Below are 11,021 nucleotides of genomic sequence, written 5' to 3' on the forward strand. Positions count from 1 at the left end.
AGGCGTCGGCTGGCGGGCGCTGACTGTTGGCCGCCGGTAACGGCCAGTCCCTGGTAACCCCCTGTAAACTCCCCAAGAGCTGTACAAGATTCGTCCAGTTGGTGCGAATCTTGGTACTCGGGCTAGCAGCAATTATGTTTTAAATGTGGGAAATGGAAAAAGAGAAGGAGTGAGATTCCCCGGTCTGTTGATCCGAAGTGCCGGGATCGGGAAGGGGTGTCTCATGTGGAGATGCATCTCTGGAAGTGCAGTTGTTTGAGCAGAAAAGTACGCTGCGATTTAAGCATCCAATTTCTGGTATTTAGATCTGAACTCAAGATTTCAGGCATCTGGAAACTCCCGGTTATGTAAATGCCGCTTTGCGGTGGTGTTTTGTTTTCTATTATTTGAAAACAGTAAAATTAACAAAATTACCTGGAGTCCAGAGAAACGAAGCCCGTGCGATTGCATCTGCCTGCTCGTGCCGCCCTTTCTGTCCCTACTGACTTCGATGCCATTGAGCAGTTTCAGCTGCGTTAGAAAGAAGGGTAGAAACTTCAAACTTCGGAAAAAACAATACCTGGGGGGTAGGGAGAGACCCAGATTAGTGCTCCCCTAGGTAACAGGCAGGCAGAACTGAGATGCAATGGATAATACTACAGAGATTTAGCTGCAGCCAGCTGGTGGATTAGTACATACATAGTTCTGGGCTCGCCAACCCCAGGCTCATGCTTTTCTGCATCTGGAGGGTGTGTGAGAGGACTTTGGTGGAGCATCTGGTTATTGCAGCCATGGAGGCAGAGGAGGACAAACATAAGTGTAGAGGCGTCCAGGCTCTCAGAGCCATTTGCTCCATGTTTTTTTTTGCAGTAATCAAACTGCATTATTTTCTTTGAAAGATGGCAGAGTAATAGGATATTGCAGGTTAACTTGTCCCTTCTAAAGCCAGATGGAGTATCTAAAGAATTTCTTTGCTGTGTGTAAATATCACGAGGTGAGAAAAATAGTAGGGAAATAAGTTTTGGCATCAAGAGAAGATTGAGTGGTATGTCTGGGGTTTGTGTCAACATTTAATTCACAACATACCATCTGCTAATCTGGTAGCTATTGTTTTGGCAGCACATGCCACACAGCTGATTTTGTTTGGAAACCATTGCGTAGAAAGAAAGTCACTTCTGAACGAAGGTTCCTGCTCTCGTTTTGATGTTTGTGTAATTGAAAGAAGCCGATACAAGGTTTTTGCGTGAGCCTTCGTTTTTGGGAAGGTAGCTTGGTTTTCTTGAGGGAAGGGGGAGTTTTTACAGTACTGTAGGAAACATTCTGCATACAGCTCCCAAGTAATTGACACATTGTTTATGGGAATGCAAAGCATTTACATCACCACACTGAGCAGTGCACTTGCTTATCAGCACGTGCACCTCTTCCCAGCAGTTGCTGTCATTCACTGACCCCATCCACGCAGATAAAACTTCTGGCCCAAAGCCAGCCAGGGTCATAACAATATTTTCCAGGTCGTGGTAGGTTGGGTTTATGCCAGAACACGTTTGCCTGATAATGGTGGCAAGGATTGTTAGACTGCTGCCAGTTGTCTGTTACTTCCCATCTTTCTTATAAAGGACAGGTAAGCCCCAGACATCATTGACAGGGGAAGAAACCATACACAGTACAAAGAGCACCATCAGCTAGAGAGAAAATATTCATTATACAAAGAGTTGTGGCATAAGGCTTTATGTGTAGAAAGAGAAGAAGCAGAGAGGGACTTAGGAACGAGATTGGGTTTTGACATGAGTGCTGATACTCGGCGTACGTTGAGCAGGTGCTGACTAACCAGAGTAACTCTGCAGCGAAGAAAAGCTTGGACTGCTTACTGCTCCTAGTTTTGCTTTATGACTGTGGGAAAGCGTCTTATTTTATCTTTAACGTGAATATTATGTTGCTATCATCTGACCCAACAGGATGTTGAAAAGTTCAATCCATCAAGGCTTATGAAGTTGTCTGGCATCTTTTTATGGAAGAGACTCTATAAAGGGTAGAACTGTAAACATCTGTGGTATTTCTGAGTCACCCATCCTCTTAATATCTGCGTATCTCTCCTGAAAAGTAACCACACAAAAACCCCTTCCTTTTCCAAACCGAAGGCTGTTACTGAGATTTATTTTCCCTTTAAATAAATTCCTTTGGGATTCCGCATTTGGCATTGCGCTGTATGCCGTGGCCATTCAGAACTTAATAGCAGTTTCTGCTTTTCCTGAGACTCGCATCCCCTTATCGTTTGAGCTGCGGAAGAGCCTCTGTAGGGAACAGCGCAAATCTGATGCTGCGTCCCGCAGACGTCGTTAGGATGCGATAGGCAGCCTAATGCAGTCTGGGGAGCAGCAGCGTGCCTCTGCCCGCGTCTTTGCTGATTCACCTCACAGCTCCTGCTTATTTCAAGTACCACACAGAAACAGAGCTTCACCTTGTCTTGAAAATAAAGATAGGATGCCTCGAGCTACTCATAAACTTACCCCTCCTTTAGAGACACACAGTTACAGAGCTGTTGGGGACACAAAAAATTATTTTTGCATCAACATTGGGACTTCAGCACTGGTACGACTTGTAGTGAGAGGGGCAACGACCGTCATGTGTTTGTTAGGGTTTTCATACGTGAGTGTCTAGTGTGTATTTGCATTCCTGTTTTGCCTGATTTTTACAATGTTTTATACACTGTGAGTTTCATGATATTTTAATTAGAGTTGGCAGTTGGGACTTCTTTTGTCCTGAACAAGTCTGGAGGAGAAGGGAAAGCAAAAATCAGGAGTTAGAAGTACTTCCTCCACCTCACTCGCAGCTAATGGCGAGGGGAACAATTGTTGCACCGAGGCATGTGAAACGGCATTGCCGTATTAAGGACATAAATGCAGAAGAAGAAAGAAACAGATCTCCAGCTAGACAGAGGTGGCATTGAGAGCTTTCTGTGTGGTTGTTGCTCAGCCCATGTCAGTCTCAAGAGCCCTTATGCTGCTTTTCAGCTGCTATCGCTCATTTGTATCGTTCCCGTTGAAAGAAAGCAGAGTTTTCAGACAGCAGCATGCAGTGTTTGGGACCCTACCACTGACAATCCAAAACAGTTTTAAGGCAATATGCATTTTAAAAATGAAAATCTGTTAGGGTGACTCTTCTGTGTTTCATAACATTATGTGTATGTCTTCTATAACACTTGTTAGCCAGCTGCGTCTCTGAGAGACAAAGACAAACAAATAGCCCAGCCGTGCTTTCCAGCAAAGATTAAAGCAATTGTTATTTTTCAAATACTGATCAAGCTTATAAATCTTTTTAACGGAATTCAATATGGAAGGGAAAAGGTCCTTTGTTTGGTTCTACTTTCATTAATGAGTGGGCAAATTGTTTCTGACTGGGAACAGAATAATATCAAAACTCAAAGCATCCCCTCTGGAAAGAAAAAGCTAGTTTCTACTGAAAAGGAAGAGCAGAGAAACAAGTGCAGCACTGAATTTGCTCACTACAACAATACACAGCCAGATACCTTAGAGTGGGGTTTAAAGACAAACTCAAGCTAAAGTAAGACTGCACCTCCAAAATGGAGGGGGCAAGGGGAGACCTGTTTTCACTTGCGGTTGCTGTGGCCTTCCTTGCATGAAGACTCAGAATTGCTCAGCCTTCGAGTACGCTGATTTTGCTCCCTGGGCCAGCTGAAAACTAACATTGCCAGAAAAGAAAAAAGAAGAATAAAGTTTATTTTTCAGTTGGATGGGTGAGACAGTCTGATGTAAGCAGGGCAATGCTGTTGGGAAGGCAGTTGGAAGTGGAGGCACGGAACAGGACTAACCTCTGCCTGCGACACCGGGGTCCCCAATCAGCTTAAGCTGCGATATGTTAATATCCTTCAGCTAGTGCCCCCTCTGATCTAGGCACCCTTCAGATCTCAGGCAGGGAACACAGCTCCCAGGAAGACTCCGGAGGGTAAGAAATTTCACAGGTTTAACAGAGCAAACTCTGTAGTAAGGGACTCCGACACTGTAATCTGGAGCTCTTCCGCTTTTTGGCACTTTACAGTTCCCTTTTAATATATAAATACCACCACATAATGAAATACAGTAGAGAGCAGCTGTGCGTAACATTTAAATACCAGATACGATGGGGATATAACTGTGGGTGTCATAAAGATGCTTAAACCGCTTTGACAGTTAAGTGATGGGATTGTAACAACGCAGTTCCAATTACTAAGATATAGACTGTTGGGGCTTTTTTCAGTTTTCTTTTCTGTAACTGTAGGACAGTTACAATTGCGCAGATGCCTTTAATGCCATAATAAAGTTTAGATTTAAAGGTAAATTTTAGCTTTCTCAATACTACAGGTAATTACAATATTCCTACAGTGATTTTGGCCTTTGAATTACTGACGTGAACTGAACCTTATTCGGCTGGCCGTGGCTTTTGTGGGGCATTCAGCAGCAGTACCCGGAGGAAGGCGCTCGCCTGGCAGGCAGCTCCCTCCAGCAGGCAGCTGGGAGGCTCTGCGTTACCTGCTGTCTGGCTCCAAGCTCTGGCACCTCCAGCCACCCTCTGGAGGCATCAGCTTCTCTGGGGAGAGTACCGAGGTCCTGAATCAGGCACGTGTGTTAGGCCATGTGATACCCTCCTCTCCATAAAACTACTGAACATTCACATATAATTCTCAGATAAAAGCCACAGTAAGGTTAAGCTAAATAAATTATACTGTGAAGAATTCATTTAACAGGCAAGGAATTCAGGCTTTCTGCTTTTTTTTGTAATGTTACTCAGCTGTATAGCCACAACCCAGGTAAAAATGACCATCAAAGCGTTGATGCTTGGTATGATGCATTAGACAGGACATAAACACTTACTCTATTGCTTAGTTATTTAAAATAAAGTTATGGGCTTTCTCATGGGGAGTGGCTCAGCTGCCTAGTCTAATGTGGGAATTGATTAGCATGTACAGTAACCAAAATACATTTTAATAGCAAAAAACAGACTTCAGTTACTTGGGAAAACCACTGTAATTTAAATTTTTAATAGAAACACCTGTCTGAACATTTGTGTATTGTTCACAGTAATGTGTGCCTAAAAGAATATTTGTCTTTAGCGGACAATTCACTCGCCCAAGGGAACCCGAAATACAAATCCGACGTAAAATGTCGAAGAGCACACAGGGTGGGAGTTAAGGCTCTTCGGTCAGTTATATGATTTCAGGTTACTGTAATTCCATACAGAGGTTTTCAAGTTTTTCACATGGACAAAGTTCTTCTGAAAAAATTCATAAGCCATACTACGAAGGGGTGCTAAGAGTCAAGAAGTATTCCATGAAGGCCTTTCTTGCTATTTTGACATTGCAGGAAAGTTAATATTGGAGAGAGAGCATAAGTTGGACGAGACGAAAGTTAGTAATGAAGCAGCACCTGACATGGGGAGCTAGCCGGATCCTCCAGGTCATTCCTGTAGGAACGGCATACGAAAGGCAGGCTCTTCGCAGAGGAGAAGTGGTCAAGTGACTTCTTGGCTTGCAAGTGCACAGGCTACGCATGTCTCACAGACTGCCACTGATCATTGCCCGCTGCTTTGGACGCCCCAGCGTGCGTGTCTTCAGGTTGTGCCGTTGCTAATGTAAAAGCACAAAGCATGGAGCATTAGAGCTGATGCCAATGAGTGCTCAAAAGATGCAGATAAAGTCTGCGACTTTAAACAAATGCTGTAGTTTCCTCATACCGTTCTGATGATAGGAGAGGCATTATGGTTCTTGTTTGAACAGTGTGCCAGGAGAGGTGATCAGGTTTCACTCGTTTAGTTATATTACCTAGGAGACAAGCAGTTTCCATTTTCAAGGCTTAAAGCAGTAACTCCCTTTGTGGGAAATGAATTGTTGATTGTTAATGCCACTAGAAAGCTGGGATCCGGCTGTAATCATTCACTGAGATGCAGGTAAGTTAGAGTTTCTTGCTATAAAATATAGGTTTACCAACTCAAACAGGCTTGATAATAAGTGTCCCACCAGCCAGCATAAAACACAGATATAATCCTCTTTTCATTGTACTGTTGCAGTACTTTATAACTACTGAAGAGTTGCAAACTGTAGTGTAGCCATTGATCATCACTTGTTCAAGTGGAAATCTTTTGACTTTGTCAATTTGTTTTTTTTACGAGTTGACTAAAGCGTTAGAACAGCAGCATTACAACAGTAGCACGAATGAAGCAGTAATACTTATTAATGTTGAAGATCATTTGCTGCAGAGGGAGTTTTTGTTTACAGCAAGAGAGCATGGGAGAGATGGGTTATCTGTTTGGCACAAAGGTGATGAGAAATGCAGTAGTAGTTGTGTGGGTGAAATACAGACATCACGACTTCAAAAAAAATTAAGTAATTTTGGCTACTTCCGAGTTGAATTTTTTTTAATTACACAGTTTACCAGAGAAACAAAGAAAACAGTGAACTGTGTCTGCCCTCTCTCAAAACCCATTCATTGCTGTGGAAGAGAGACCACAGCAATTAGCAGCTGGCAAAGCATCACACTCAGCAGCTACTGGGTTATTAAGTGGTGTTTGCGGTTTCCCTAAATACAAAATGAGACAGGATTTTGCCACCACTGGCTATAAAAAAGAATGCCAAGCGTGTTTAAGGTTACGCAGCCTACTGAAGATGTAGTTTGTAAGTGATATTTTCAGAGAAGTGAATGTTGGGCAGCTAAGGTCCTGAAGCCCAGAGAGGAAGGTTTGTCCCAAGCCACTCAGGAAGACAATATGAAAGTCAGGTGTAAAAGCCAAACCAACTAGCTCTGGTCTAGTGCTAAATGACCAGATGAACCCTATTCCATCTAGTCTTTTCCTTCTTGTAGCTGGTGGCAAATAAATATCTAGGCTGATGTTTTTACACCCCATTTGTATATTTTAAGCACTATTTAATTGTTTGTGGAATTCTACTTTTAGTAACACTTGTCACAGTACCCAGAGGTTTATCTCCCAATGTACAAAAGGGCATATTTCTCGCTCTGAGGAGTTAGAAGTTAGTAACAGGCGTGAAGTAGTGAGAAGTTAGAATCAGTAAGCTAAGGAAGATGAAAGCAAGGGACTGGGCTATGAGAAACCATGGCTCTTTTCTTTGCTCTGCCTCTGATGTACTGGGTGGTGCTGGATAAACCACATCACCTCTCTGGTGGACATCTCCTCCTCCACGGCACGTGTTTTCTCTGTGTAGATTGTTGATGTTTTGAGGAGAGGACTCCATTTCTTATTACAGGTTAATGAAGAGTTTATACCAATGAAGTTCAATCTAAAGTGTCTATAGATTACTTTTTGACGATCTGTGAGAGAAGAACAAGCTATTGCCAGTATGTTTACATCTGCCATTCAGGGGCCTCCACTTCCACTGGAAGTGTCTGAAGGATGAAGTAGGTAGGAAACCTTTGGCTCACGTCAGCCTGAGAACCACAGACTCTGCTGCACTACCACTAGCAGCAGTTGTGGCAGAAGTGAACAATTTGGCCGGCACGCAGACCAGGAGGGCTGTGTTTGCTCATGGGTTGTCAAGCCTTACCTAGCTTGTTTCTGAAGAGCCTTAAAAAGCAATGAGTATCAATATGATGTTAATGTTACAGCTTTACATATTTGATGATAAGAGACAGGTTGTCTGAACAAGGAAAGGTTAGTTTTTATGACCTCTCTGTTTTTTCTTGTTGGCTTTTTCATAAGGACTTGGAAATCACCTTACATTGGCACTCTCACCGCTGAACAAGAAACAAAGGTATTGCAAGGTTAGTGACTTGTAACAATAGTTCTTCAGCTCCTATCATAGATGTGAAACAGTTTGAATAGCTGGCGTACGCACAGCTTTGTGAGGTGACTTTATAATCATAGAATCATAAAATCATTAAGGTTGGAAAAGACCTCTAAGATCATCGAGTCCAACCGTCAACCCAACACCACCATGCCCACTAAACCATGGCCCTAAGCGCCGCATCTACACGTCTGTTAAATACCTCCAGGGATGGTGACTCAACCACTTCCCTGGGCAGCCTGTTCCAAAGAGTGTTTAACCACTCGTTCAGTAAAGACATTTTTCCTCACGTCCAATCTAAACCTCCCCTGGCGCAACTTGAGGCCATTTCCTCTTGTCCTATCGCTTGTTACTTGGGAGAAGAGACCGACACCCACCTTGCTACAACCTCCTTTCAGGTAGCTGTAGAGAGCGATGAGGTCTCAACCCCAGCTCCCTCAGCCGCTCCTCATAAGGCTTGTTCTCCAGACCCCTCACCAGCCTCGTTGCCCTTCTCTGGACACGTTCCAACATCTCAACATCCTTCTTGTAGTGAGGGGCCCAAAACTGAACACAGTATTCGAGGTGCGGCCTCACCAGTGCCGAGTACAGGGGCACGATCACTTCCCTGCTCCTGCTGGCCACACTGTCGCTGATAGTGATTTCTCTGAATGGAGTTATACTGTACCTCACTGTTCCCAGGAGGTTTCCTGCTCCCTCTTCTGTAGTGGAGCACTGGCATAGGTGCACCACGCTGGGGCGGGGGTGGGGGAGCTAGTGGGGCTTCCATCGGTTTAAGAGCAGACTGAACAAACATCTGTCAGGAACAGTATATGCACAATGAAGCCTTCTTAGGGCCAGAGAATGAAGCAAATCAGTGTTTCTCAGCCTGTGGACCTTACACCTCTGGTAGTCAGTAAGGAGGCAGTGGGTAGTCCATGAAACAAGCACAAAGACTCAGCAACCATAAAATGGATGTGCACTTCCTTATATCAGCAAACAAAGAAAATAAGGGGAAAATGCAATTACTAAATGAACGTCTGAAGTTAAGCTTCATTATTTGTTTGGTCATTTATGGAAACCATTGTGGCAATGCTTTTTTTTTTCTTTTCCTCATAACACTGACATGATCCTTGGTGTTTAAAAAAAAAGTGCTGTGATGATGTTTTGATTAAATTGTAAAAAAAATAGAGAGGATGAACTCTCAAGATTGTTACCAACTCTGCTTTTTTACGATCCTATATCATCCTCTGTGATTCTCTACTTCTGCTCTCTGCTTTATTATCTTTGCCACTATTTATGGTTCTCTTTCTTCCTGTCAAGAAAAAAAAAAGGGTAAGTTGTAGGTGCAGCAAAATACTCCCATTAGCAATGTTTATATCAGAAAAAGAAAGTGTTTTTCCATCTCTCAGCCTGTGAGGATAATTCAGCTTGCTTGTACAGAATTCAGAGATCCACTGTTCCCAGGTTTGTGTTCTTTCTGTTATTTCTCACCGTTCCATCTCCATTTCCCGTAATACTGCACCTTCTTCCTGTAATTTGCCTGCTCTCCAAGCTCAGAGCTGCCTGCCCTCTTTGTGCCCCTAACACTTTGGATGCTTTCCCCGCTTCCTCTCCACTTAGTCAGTTTGTTCTTGCATTTTCTTACTTTTCCCCCCCCATTTTCCTCTGCACAAAGATACCTTTTCTGCTTTTAAAGTAATTAAATTAGCAGAGCTGACTGAAATCTAGGTGAACTAATTCTCTGAGCAACTATGCTTTTCAATGGATGCATTACTCAACACACATTAGCCAACCTTCTGTAGACCTCATTGAACGACAGAAATTATTATTTGATGAATATACTCAACAACAGTAGCATTATTCAAACACTTTACTCAATAAATTACATTCAGCACACTCAGAAGTTAATGGTGCATTCAGGTTGCTCGGTTCGCTCAGCAGAGCACGTGTGCAGCCTTCAGGGGGGGATCCAAGCCACTGGTATGTCTGCGGGAAGCAGGGGGTGTGGAGGGTCTTCTGGTCACTGGTGTCTCGAGTGAACAGCACAATGTGTGTGTGTGGCGGTGTGTGTGGGGTGTTTAAGTCACATCTAGGGAATAAATGATGTGAGGAGGAAGAGAGATTACCTGCTCCGTTTCCTGGCTGGTAGTAGAAGGAGCCCAGGCACTTGTTTTCATGCTCATCCCTGGTACTTCAGCTAGAAATGAGTACAACAAATCGACGTATCTCTAATTTTTAGCTTTTGTCCAAGTTGGGGGGGGTGTGTGTGTGTATGCATATGGAGCAGGGGGTTAAAGTAAATCTAACTTCAAATTCCTGCCCTTCATTTCTTGCTCCATTCAACTTTTTCTTGAGCACTTGGAGCAAATAATCTTTCTTTTACTGTTTAAGACTCTCTAGTGCCTCCTTTGTAATTTACAGTAGAGGCTGTCTTTTTGTGGTCTTTATTTCCACAGTGCCAAATAGATCCTCCTTTGGCCCCTTTATTGTTTTTTTAAACTTTTGAGTCATTTAATTGTGAGCCTCAACACTGGACACTTGATGCGAATTGATGTCATCTACCTTTTCCACAACCTACTCAAGTTCTTTAGCCGGTTCCCTTCTTGACTCCCTTTGATTCATTCTGCACAAAATGAACTGCCTCCAAATGCTAAGGTTGAAATCTCTCTTTGGCTACAAGGATTTGGATCACATTTTTTTCTCTCTTGTCCTTATGTTAGTCAGAATATAATTTTGCTGAAGCATCGTGCCCTGACACTACTCTTGGCAACTGCTTCCACATGTACTGCCACTTCTAGAAGTGTTACAAAACCTCATACCACTGTCATCTTTTTCCTACTGCTCAATTGCATGCTTACTTGAAGATTTCTTTTTTTTTGTTGTCTGAATCTTCACCTTTCTCTGAATTTCATACAGCCCACATAATGACTTTGTCTTCTCTAGCCTCAGCTAATTTAACCTCTCATCAGTCTGTGCCTGTGCTATGCCATGAAGTCAACTATCTCTTGTTCACCTGTTGAGCAACTTCTTATCTTTGAAGTCCATTTTATTTTTTCTGTTCCATATGTCCTTTGCAATGCTTCAGTGAACTAATTGTATTTTCAAAGGATACAAAAGCATCAGTTAACATCCACAATCTTCTATAGCAACAGTGGTGCAAAAAGCAAACACAACCTTTTAAAGGCACATTTGCAGCTCCTTTGAACAGAAGAGTTGTACTGGTTACAACCCAAACAATATGTATTGGGTTTGTGTGGCCAGGTTTTGGGGG

This window comes from Pygoscelis adeliae, unplaced genomic scaffold, assembly GCF_000699105.1.
Source record: "Pygoscelis adeliae isolate BGI_AS28 unplaced genomic scaffold, ASM69910v1 Scaffold57, whole genome shotgun sequence".
Classification (NCBI taxonomy): domain Eukaryota; kingdom Metazoa; phylum Chordata; class Aves; order Sphenisciformes; family Spheniscidae; genus Pygoscelis; species Pygoscelis adeliae.